At 34.8% G+C, this 12,546-nt stretch overlaps 1 long non-coding RNA gene across 1 annotated transcript in view; it reads right to left on the reverse strand.

Annotated features, from left to right (window-relative positions):
• Positions 1-374: 374 nt before the first annotated feature.
• Positions 375-12,546, reverse strand: part of LOC135444504 (uncharacterized) — a 30,949-nt gene continuing 18,777 nt past the window's right edge. Inside the window, exon 3 of the long non-coding RNA XR_010439228.1 lies at positions 375-5,767. This is a non-coding gene — a long non-coding RNA (uncharacterized LOC135444504). The remainder of the gene's footprint in view (positions 5,768-12,546) is intronic.

The following is a 12,546-nucleotide window of genomic DNA, read 5'->3' on the forward strand; positions in this document are numbered from 1 at the left end:
GCAAATTATGAAGCCTAATCGGACAGACAAACTGTTGGCAAAATATCTTAAATACAACTGAGGAAAGTGCATGCACCAAGGTCTGTCATCAGTCCTGTAAGCTTCTCAAAGGTGGTTCCAATAAATTCAGAAAGCCCTTACACATTTTGAGATAGATATGTCAGGCAAGTCAGAATCCTTCCACTTCTGAAAGATGAACAGTATTATTTATAAATGAAATGTTTTGAAATGAAGTTACATGTGCAGAGAAAATTAAAGAATATTAATCCTGAGTGTTTTGTCTGCTATGTGGCAAACAGATTTTTTTTCACCTGTCCATTGGATGCTTTTCTTCTTTTTGTTTAATCAATAAATGCATAATAAAACTTTGTAAATGCTGCAAGATAATTTTATTAAAAAAATAAAAGGTCTGCTACATAGCATCAATGTACACAATTTCAATCAAGAGCTGGCAAGCAGATCATCAAAGGATATATTAGAAGAAAATTAATATTGAATTATTTCTAATTGTATCCAGCAGGCACCTTTACTAGGCCCAGTGCTATTCAGTATTCCCAGCAGTGACCCAGAGGTGTGAGTACAGATTACCATGCTAAGGATCTGAGGATGACAGAAAGATTCCTCTGTGAGTACATCGTTATGAAACCAAGGAGGAGATTTCTTTATCAGCTAGATCCATTGCAAGAAATGAGCATCTTAGGAGACATGAATGCACAGTTAAACATAATACAAATGGATTTCACCCCCCCAAAAGTGGGGTACAGTGACAGGGAGTGCCTCGACTCTACCAGGATTTAGGAGCCATGGTGGATCAGCAACCCAACATGAGCTCCCACCATGAAGCTGCATGAACAGAGAATGTAATCCTTGAATGCTGATGCAATTGTTGGAATAATTCCCACGGATCTGTTGTCCATATTTTAATGAGAATGGTGGGAAAAAAATGGAGACTTCACAAAATTGCATTTAAAATTAATTTGAGAGCAGAAGAAAATTATTTGCTGTGAAAGCATAAACTCAATGTCTTTGATTACTAAAAATGAGGGCTGAGTATGACTTGATTAAAGTTTATAGATCATGGGAGAAAAGCCTCACACGCAGATTCTTTATCCTGAAGGGGAATGTAACAACCACCCAACCACTTCCACCATTGCCCCAAATAAGTAAATAAATAAATAAATTCATACATACATACATACATACATACATACATAAACAACACTGAAAAATTAGAAAAAAAAGTTTTTTACTAATGAAAATATATATGAAATATATTTCCCAAAAATGAGGAGTCGTGCCTATTGGCATATCTTCAAATCATGATACAAGTTAAAATTTCATCATAAATTACCTATTCCATAGTTAAATGATAATTTTATTTGACTTGATACCAAATGAATAAAATAGATAAAATTTAAAGGTCTTAAATATGCCCACAAACTTGCTGAGTTTGGATTCCAGGAATCCAAAACAGAATAGAAGTAGTAAGAAATAAAATAGAAATAAATTAGGATGATCTATTCAAAATTACACTGTCTGAAGATCTGTGGCCTGACTTGAGACTTTTGTTATAATTCTACGTGAGGATCTCTGAGTCTAAACCATATGCTCTGCTGTGGTATGTGTTGCACAACTATGGAAAATGTCTCAATGTAGGTATTTTTCATTCACATAAAATTGTCTGTAAGAATTTATATCCCAGCTGGTATGATGTTATACAGAAACAATATCATGTGTTGTTCTGTACGTTGTGCATATGTTTAGTTTCTGAGGCCAAAAATCAGGATGTGGTTTGAAGAAAAGTGGGAGGAGTCAAGTAGTAAAAGTGTTATACCATATGACAATCTCAAAAAAAAAAAAAGAGCATATCAGCAGGGAAAATGTATAGCAGAAGCAGCGACTGCCTTTACTGCAATAACCAGTGATCTGCTGTGCACATGTGCACATTTTCATACCACTGGAGTTTTAAAAGTATAGCACTGCAACCTGTTGTTTGCATAGTTAGAACATCTGTAACAATACAGCAAAAATCACTTTTTTGGGATGCAGTTTGCTACTTTTTGCCAGCATTAATAATTCTGAATTTGAGCATATGAGATAATACCAAATTATTAAGAATTTTATTTGTTAAATATTAGATATTTATTACTGTTACTAGTTTTGTTATTGTTATTATTTATCATATGGCTTTCATGTCCAAGACAGGAGACAGGGTGGTCATGTCCCACTCTAGAGAAGTACACTTGCAGGCTTGCTGCTGATCCAGTGAGGCTTCTGAGTAATTTCCTGCTAGAAGGTAATGGTCTGCAAGTCAGCTTAGTGGTTTTTAAGGGCATCAGAATGATAGCACTCATGATTTGGAAAGTGCCCAACCTGTAAATGATTCAACATGCCTCGTCCTCAGGTGAGTCACACATCTCCTTAAGTCCAAAAATGTTTTACTGACAGACCTAATGCAACCAATTGAAAACTTTTTTTGATCCTTAAATTAACATACTAGGTCTCCTTGTGTATTTAACCTGGGTCAGAGGTTCAGAGTGCAGTGAAAGTAAACAGCTTCCATCTCAGTAGCACATATAACACATTAATTTTTTTTAAATAAAAATATCTTCACAAGAAGTTTATATACATCTATTCTTGATACATAAATCTGTTGAAATAGTAGCAAAAATAGGCTTTTTGAGGAAATCACAGGATTTGTAGCTCCCTGACTGTTTTCTCTATTCATTTATTTGAAGTGTGTTGAAATTTTCAGGTTCCATATGGACAAATATAGTCACCTAAATTTCTCTATCAGGTTCAAACAAGTTTTTAGTAATTATTTTTTCAATTCTATGTTTTTTGAATGTATGATTAATTAAAGTAAATAATCACCAGATGGAATGAAATTCTGCTTCTTGAACTTATGCAAGTAATGCAGTTGAAGTAGCTTAAAATAACAACATGCATAAGTTAGTCATTTTCACAATGAAAGCATAAGCCCTAAAGATGCTCTTATTGCTCTTATTTATTTAAATCACTCTGGATTTAATTAAAGACAGATAACAAATTGTTATCAAAGGTTAATCTCTTTTTGAGTCTTTAATTCACCAACAATTATAACATATCCATTTTTATCATTCAGTAATTATGGTTTCTTCTATTCTAGTAGAGCCTGATACATTTGGTGGCTTCTTGTGAGCATGTCAGTGATAAATGACAAGCATTTCCTACACCTGTGCTTCAGCTCTTAGCTGGCACTTACCACTGGCAAAATTGCAGGTAACAGACACTGTGGTCCCTTCACTGATTACCTAAAGAGAAAAATGTTGCATTCTTGCTTTTCATGTTATGATAAAACATCTTAATTCTGTATCTGCTTTGTTAATTACCTTTCCTACCATAAATGCTGAAAGTTTCAGACAGGAGTCAAATTGTGGGGCTTCTTATGTCCCCTAGCCCTATGAACTTGGGCCCTTGCTCCAGGCCAGAGCACATTTCAAGACTGACTGCAAGAGCACAGAGCTACACTCAGGGTCAAGGTATGGGATATGCCAGAGGACAAATCTGCACAGTGCCATTGCACAGCTCTGTGGTGACAACAGCCACCCCAGAGCAGAGCTAAAGGCTGGCAACCTGGGGCAGGGATCAGGAGACATCACCCTGGGCACACTCCTTGCCCATTGTCAGAATAAATGTGATTAGTCCTGCCAGAATAAACTGTGGAGATGCCATTTGCTTGTTGTATTTTATATTTACATAGATTTTCTAAAGATTCCTGTAGAAATTCTACTAATTTCCTCTTAATTTCCTTTTCTGTATCATAAAATATGTACAGCCATATAACAGCAGTTCTTTTTCTGTCACCAAAATTCTCTACAGAAGATTCACAAGTCTTTTTTTTTTTTTTAATCTTGTTCTGTCAAGAAATAGTAATGAAATCAGCCTGCTTATCTAATGGGAAAGCCATGGCATTTAAGATGTTAGCCAGACAAATTGTTGCTGAAAGTTTAGTAGCTGAAATACTAAGATATGGGCCATACTAATTTCAAGTTTTTGTGATGATGACAGAATTCTGATGATGATGGCATCTCCTAAAGAAGCCTCTTTTATTCCCAGCAAACCTCATTTCTATCAGTCTCCAGAGACCTGTATGTTCCAGAGAGGATACCAAAAATCAGTCCATTAAACAGTTGAAAAAATAAAACAACCAAAAAAACAGTGAAACAAAAAAATACCCCATTTAAACATCGCCTGCACTGCCCTAGAGACCCATCTCCTCCAGGATGTGTAGTCTAAACTTTTATTTAAAAAACATGAGGCCCAACAGGCAATTTTAAATACCCTATGAAATGCTTCCCTCTTTCATTGTGAAACTTCTAGAGACTGTACAACACTGCAAAAAGAGCATTATCATCTTCTATTTGCAGACAGGGCAACTAAGATTAAATGCCCAACACACTTCTGAAGTAGCAGCAAAGAACAGGCCCTGGATTTTTCTTTCAAGCTACCTTAACACTCTGCCAAATAAATCTTTTTTCCCCGCCTGAAGATTTTCTTCACTGTGAAATGCCTTTTTTTTTTGGTTTCCTATTATTTTTTTAAGAAAATTAGACAATTTCTCCAGATTTTTGTTGTATTTTATCTTTATTATTTCAGAGATCTTCTCACAGTTTGGAAAAATAATAACTTCCCAGGCTACATTTATTAATTCCTGTTGAAAAACCTTGATGTCTTAGTGCTTCCTTTGTGAATGGAAAAAAAGTCATTACTTGTGCTTCCTCTTAACATCTACATTCCCACACAGTATAGAAACTCTTGCTGATGTGTCTGGAAATTGTACTAATTGTCACTAAATTCAAGGACTTGATTCAGCAAAACATGTCTTAAACAGGAAAGGGGAAAAAAAGGCAGGCCAGCATTAAAACACATAGCTAAACATTTACCTAAATTTGTAACCAAAAATATATATAAATACTGAGGTGGAAGGCTGATTAAACAGTAGAATTCATTGCATGAATCAATAATTTTCCTTTAAAAATAGCCTAAAGTCCTAATCAATTAAAAGATAATTTCCTTCAGTTTAAAACAAACTTAAGAAGGGTCAAAGATTTGTCCTGCAAGCTCTGACAGTCAATTTAAGTAGTCATTCATGCAAGCAATGATAGAAACATCCCATCTTTCATCTTCCTCTGGTAGGACAAAAATAATATAATACAATGAAATAGAATTTAAGGAAATTTTAAACAATGAGATTTTTCTGCCCCAGACTGTGTCCCATTTCTTTTAGAGCTTTGGGAAGCCCTAATGGTTCACAGCAGTGGCCAACAAAGAGTGACCTCTGGACAGCCAGTTCTGGGATTTAGACATGTAAATAATTTTTTCTCTTCGAGCTTGAAAATGAAGGCTACAGCTTGCTCTGCCACCACTCGTGGGGCTTTGTCTGATGGCACAGGTGTGGAAGCTTTGAGAAAAATGGAAATGTACGTTGCCAGAAGCGAAACCGTGAGCGATGCTGGCAGCGAGGTCTCTGCTCCCGCCACAGGTCAGCGTCTCCTCCGTGTGCCTTGCCAGTGGTGGGGGCTGTTCCAGGGCTGCAGCTCTGGGCTCTGCTGCATCTCCAGCTGGCACTGGGACTTGCAAGGTTTGCTCACATGCTTGCAGGCAGGAGAGGCTTTAAAGCACACAGCCTGTTAAATTCCAGTAAATGTGCTGCTGCATATTTTAGAAGGAGCTCCTGACCACGTGGTTCACAATTAGTGTGTCCATTTCAGCACTAAAAAGATGCCTAGGAAAAGAAAATGTGTGTGTAAGTACGAAAAAGTATCAGAATAGAGCACTTAGACTGAATAATTAATACCATTTCATGTTTTGCAACCATATATTTTAGTCATCAGAGATGACCAAGGCTACAAATTCATGTTTATTGACAAGGATACATTTCTTAAGTCACCATTTAAAATGGATTTTTATGGCTGGTCTTAATAACCAAGAGGCAAAACTATGTTGCACTACATGAACATACTGCAGGTAAAAGTTAAATGGCCAAAATGATTCTCTAACTCACCAGGCAAAAAGGCAATAGAACAGTTATTGAGTCAAAACAAAGAAAGAATTGTCCTATTCTCCCTGTATCTATCATTTTAAATATGAGTAAAATCACCAGTTTGTCTAAAAAAAACAAAGTTAACAAATTTACCAGGCTTGCAACACACTGCAAGTTTGCATTATGAGTTTACATAACTAATTATCATCATAGGTCTGCTTCATAATGCTGATTTCAGCAAAAGTACTACCAGGAAACATGTTTTATACCAAAACATAACATTTTCTCACCTCATTTTTACCAGTGAGTACACTCCCTTCTGCTTTACATGGTTCTGCTTCCCTTCACATTTCTTCATGTTCTTACATAATTATCAGACTACTAAAAAATATTTTAATCCAAGTAATCCAGTTTCCTTTTAAGAACTTTTCCAGTAGTGTCCTTAATAGTTTAAGCAGAAATATAGTCAAAAAACATTTTGTTCTCCTGAGGCACATAATAGTTACACATGAAAAATAGCTTCCTATAGCTTCCTATTCTATCACAGTTGCACCATGAGGTTCATGTAACATTTAAAAAATTAGGGCAAGATAAAAATTGTATTTAGAGATAACAAAGATACAGTTAGAAGAAAACATATTATCAACAACCAAGTTAAACCTAGTTATATTTTGCTATCATCGTACACCTTTTTCACCAATAGATGATTTTATATTTGAAAAGTGGCTAATATCACTAAGGTAATTCCCAGCTACTAGTAGGAACTTTTGACGGTGACTTAATACAGTATAAAGTGACTTAAGATCCAAAGATGCCTCAGGATGATTTCAAGAGTGACTATTTGAAAAGAACACCCCAAAGAAATCCACTAAAAAGTCCATTCTTTAAACATTCCCCAAAGAATTTCCGTCAGCAAAACATGGAAAATGTTAAGCAATAATAGCTAAACTTCTGTAAAACAAAAAAGAAACTCCTATTCTACAGTTTTCTTACCTAAGCTGGATAGAGTGCAATTCATAATTGAAAGATTTATTCAGAATAGAATATGTAAAACTCTTAAATTAAAATACCTTACAGGCCTCAACTCTCTCCTTCTTTTGTTTTCATCACTCACTGGAAAAATACTCCATATTTTTCAGTTTATTCCCTAATGTACTGACCAGGATGAAATAAGTCTACAGTGAATCTCTTTTCTTTTTCTTTTCTTTTTTTTTTTTCTTTATTTTTGTGTTTTGTTGGTTGGTTGGGTTTGGTTTTCTTTTGTGGGGAGCTTTTGTTATTGGTTGGGGTTTTTGGTTTGGTTTGGATTTTTTGTTTGTTTTTCCTTTAAGTTGTGCTGCATATTGCTGCCTATTTGGACCAGGCAGCTTTTATTTAGTACTCTCTATACCTTATTCACATCTGTCAACAAAAAAAACACATCGCAGTCACACACCAAGGCACAAGTCACAAAACTCACAGAAAAAGTAAAAGAAATGATATTTATATGTCATTTTGATAGTCAAGGGAGAAGAAGTGTCCCAGTCCCTCTTTCTAAAAATAATGCGTCATACAGGTGTCATCTCTGTATTTTTACTGGAGTTATCAAAAGAAAAAAAGTTGTCATTTATGGAAGTTGCTTCCTGCTATTGAAATAAAATGATGTGCTTTAAATCACAGTTCAGCTCTTCCATACCATTCTTCCAAGAAAATCACGCTTACGTGTAGAGAAATGGGAAAAACCAGTTTTATTAACCCACCGTCAACCTCTCTCTTCTACACAAATAGCGCACAGAAACTCTCTTCTGGTCATCTACTCCTACCAAAAATTGATTTGAAGTGTTTGCTATGTCTTAAAATAAAAAAACAACCAAAAAACAAGCAAAAATAGTAAAAACAAACAAAACCAGTTACTCCTGCCATCCATAGCAATGATGAGCTGATAGGAAAACCTCACCATATTGTCTTGCCAGGCATACCTAATAGAGATGAAGAAGTCTCTAATTAGGGCATTAATTCCACACTGCAGTGCAGTTGCAATGCAAACTCCCATTTACTGACAGGTGCAATATGTGGGTGCAAATTTCTTGGCATCAGCAATCTACTCTTTTGCATTTACATTGCTAAGCAACATCATTGCATTGATTGACTTATGTACAGTACTACACTTTCACCTCTTAGGTACGGAAAGAAAAGATTGATTCCAATTTCGGTGCCACAGTTTTAAACAGATGCAGCACCGATGAATTAGGTGCACTTACTCCTAATTTACAGTCATGGAAGAAAAATAATTTTCTTGATTACCCTACTATTTAGAAAGCTCTAATTCTTTTGGATAGAATGAAGTTACACTGGTCTGAAACTCGCATGACAGTCAGGGGCACAGTTACATGTATTTTTCCACGAGAAGATGGCAGCTGTCCTCAAAGTGTAATGTGAGTTAACTAGGAAAAGGTGATTGACTGATGCTGAGGTTAATTGCTTGTTGGCATGCTAGAAAGCCTATGCTAACAAGTGCTGCTCATAACTAACAAGTGCCAATTATTTCCTTATATTCCAGTACACATTATATTATGCTAGGCACTATACAAACACCCCGAAAGATCCAGACATCCCTACCCAGATCTGATAAGTTAATGAATTAAGAAAATCATGCAAGTTACTGATGAAAATGGGTCAGGGCATGTGGCTTATCACAAATGTACAGCTCTTCATACAATGGTACAACACTAGAAAAACTTTGTTAAAGCTATTAATGCACAGAACATATATTCATAATCAAAGTATAAATAGTTGTCTGGTCATAAACTTTATTTTCTCTGTTGCTGATCAAAAGCTTACAATAGCAGATAATGTGTACCATGTCATTATTAGAAGCCTGTGAACTCTTTAAAATATTCTAATCCTGTTTCCACATTTTTGTGGAAAAAAAATGTATATATATATAATTGGCAACCAACTGCACATACATGCTTGACAAAATTTCCCATTTAATAGGTGGATTGTTATGCAAAATATTGCCTAATATTTGTAGGATGCATTCACCTGGCTTGAAAAAATGCTGACAGAACTTGGATGCATATCATCATCCGTTGTTAAATTGATATTAAATTCATCATTTTGTTGCTAAAGCATCAGTAAACACCAATTTTAATTGCATTAATAAAATATGACTAGGACTGTAGTGACTAATACAGATTTTCCCTATGATAATAATGATTTAAAATAAGATTAAAAAGTAGCATCTCCTCAAGGAAGAGGAGTTAATGTACCAAAAATTATCATGCAAAGCCAACCTGCCCCCCACCTCCTCCTCCTAGACAAGTCGTCTACCTTGTATCAGTCAGAATAAAATGAGGAAAGTTGATCTGAGTAGAAAACTTACCCGTCTTTCAGGCTTTCTTTGCAAGAAATCGTACAGTGCTTGGTAAAACTGCATGCTTTGTCTGTTACTCCTTGCCTAATTTCAAACTAAACATATGTAATGGCATCACAGTGTAGTCACGAACTTGAAAGCCTTTGGAAGTGCATTAATTGTGAACATTGGGGTTTTTAACACCTTTTTCTAACTGTTAAGATGCAGAGAGTGTCAAATATGTTGGTAAGCTGTTAAAAAAGGTAAAAAGTGCCTAAGCTGTGGTTTGATCTCTCCTACTCCTGCAGTGCAGGGAACATTTCAGCACAATGCTATCTCAAGAATTCAAAATAATGCAACAAAACTCTAACCATATGGGTTGTTAGGTAGTCCCGGGAGCTCAGCACAGGGTTGGGTGAGGTGAGCATAAAAATGAAAATATTTAAGAAAATCTAAAAATATTGAAATTGTATTTGCAAATATTGCATTGGTATTCCTAGACTGTTATAGAATAGATAGGTACATTTCTGTACCCATCAAACACTTAATAAAAGATAACTCCTCTAGGCAATTTGCAAACTATAGTTTCATCTAGATATATGTCAGTGTAAATCAGGACCCTTCAGTTCTCAGTTTTTCTAAACAAGTATGCCATAATCTTTCCTAGCCCTGTTTCCGTCAGACCCTCATAAATCTACCACACTGCTCTGTCTCCTCAGAATGCAGTCAAATTCACAAATATTTTAAAGGGATAGTGAAATACACATATAGTAAGTCCATCATCCTAGAAGGAGTTAGTAATTTCCTTCACCTGCAGTATATATTTCATTTTAACACATCTTTAATAGACACCAACTAATCATGTTTAAAGGCTACCCCTTTATTATTGCCCTTTATCCATAAACCGCTCTTTTCACTGACCTTAATATATAAGGTGAAGATAGGCAATAGTTTGATATAAATGCTTACATATATGATTTTGATTTCAGCATACATAAGATAGAACTAGTTGGGCTGGACACAATTTTCTTAATTTACAAGCGCCGTTGTAGAATATATATTTTTGTTCCAAGTCAACTAATACCCTCAGAAATACTGATGACCGTAAAATTCAATGCCTTTCCATTTTTTTTCTCTAGCCTGTATTTTGTAAAAGAATAAAAAACATAATGACATTTGTAATTTCAGATCTTTTAAGAACAGATCTTTTTCAGATCTTTTAAGAACAAAGAACTATCAAAGAACTATCTGAAATTTATAATATAAAAATTCTCTTTTCCTGGAATTACAGTTTTGTATTTATTGAATGCGTTCACAGGCTCCCTTAGGATGGGAAATGTATGGAAATATATGTGCATTACTAAGGAAAGAACTAAATTTATTCTTTCCCCACATCATGCTCTTCTTTGCAGTAGAGGTTTTTAATTCAACACAGAGCTAGAATGAGATGGAGCCAATTTCCTGGTCTATATGTGTGACAAATGCTAAAAGTGGCACAAGATTAACAAATTAGTTGATGTATGTATCTTTAAAGATTTTTGACTATGTCCCAAATCAAAATGCATGCTTATTTGAAATGAAGATTTCCTTAGAGTTAAGTATTAGACAGCAACCTTATGAATTCTTGTAATTTTAAGATGGAATGGTGCAACATCAGACAACTAAAGAATAGGAACCTGAAAAAAATATCTATGAAGATTTTTATGGCACATCACTCTAATAATAACAACTTTTATTGCAATAAATCATGTATTTTTAATGATAAAATATGATCTTTTGATAAGAAATTTGCTTTGAAAAAATAATTATTTCACTACACAGGTATCTCTCTTAAGAATGAATATTGACACTATTAACTATCAAAATATGAAATTCTCTCATGTTAAGAAATGTATCAGATAGAAGCTTTTTTTAAAATGAGTAGAGGGAGATCTACAGTATAGACAAGTGTGTCATTATAGAAAGGTTTCTTTATGATGGTTTGAAATAAAAAGTAGGGAACTTGACCTTTTTAGCTGACATAGTAATCACCTACTTGATTTAATCCAGATATCTAACACCAAACAATAAAAACATCTGTGACAACAAACCATGTAAAGCTTGTGGAATTATTTAATTTTTTTTTAAAGAAAAGATAGCAACATTTAATAATCAGATAAGCCTGGATTCGTCCTTCTTACACAAAAACTTTTGTGTTTTGCAAATGCTAGGTTTAAGGGGCTATAACTTAGAAGTGAAAGTTTTTTAAGTTCAAGTGCATATGTTTTGGAGTTACCTCATTCACTCCTCTTCTAGGACCTTGTCATAGTCCACCTGTTTTGCTTTTGTCTAAATTACATCAAAATAATAGCTTTCTTTAGAGGAAAAAAAAAAATCATATATTTCTACTGACTGTATCCAAACATGATAATACACTTAAAATTGAAGAGGAGCCATATTCAGGTTGCATGTCTCAGTCACCCAATCTCCCTCTCACGTATCTGTTCATGTTGACAGACTATGTCATAATACATCAACAGAGAGATCAGCATAGAAGAACAAAAATTCATCGCCTGACAGCAAGAGGAAAACTGATTTCTACTATTAAATTAGCAAAAATATACCAATATTTCACTACCAATAAAGACACCATGGCTAAAAACATTCACCATGTTATAAATTTGAATGAGCATTGGGAATTTTTTGTTTCAATAATACTTAAACACAAGAAAAAGGGAGGGGGAAGAGGGTGGACTCAAGGATGTCAACATCTTCACAAGAAAAGAATTGATTTCTGGTAAAATGTGCCATTACATTTTGGATTTGTTACTCTTTTAAATATTAGTTTTAAATATTCATTTAATTAGAGACCACTGAGCACTGTTTTTGCAAGATTCTGTTCTGACACAGGCTTGTCCTTATGAGGTCAAGGAGATGTGTGGAAAATGATCTGTGTCAACAGAGTGCATCAGTTTCTTTATATCTGAGTATTTTGACTCATGTAAAAAGTATTCCAGCTCCCTCATTGCCAGATATAATTTTAATATACTATATAGAGCAGTGGTGTATTGCTAGGAATTTAACAATAGCTGGAATAAATAATGTCTTTTTGCAGCCTGGGGCAACATCTGCCACTTATGCATTAATTCTGCCCCTGTTTGAACACTCTACAACATATGCACTTCTCTTTTGTCTGTTATCCTAGAGT

The sequence above is a fragment of the Zonotrichia leucophrys genome, chromosome 2 (assembly GCF_028769735.1).
Source record: "Zonotrichia leucophrys gambelii isolate GWCS_2022_RI chromosome 2, RI_Zleu_2.0, whole genome shotgun sequence".
In the NCBI taxonomy this organism is placed as follows: domain Eukaryota; kingdom Metazoa; phylum Chordata; class Aves; order Passeriformes; family Passerellidae; genus Zonotrichia; species Zonotrichia leucophrys.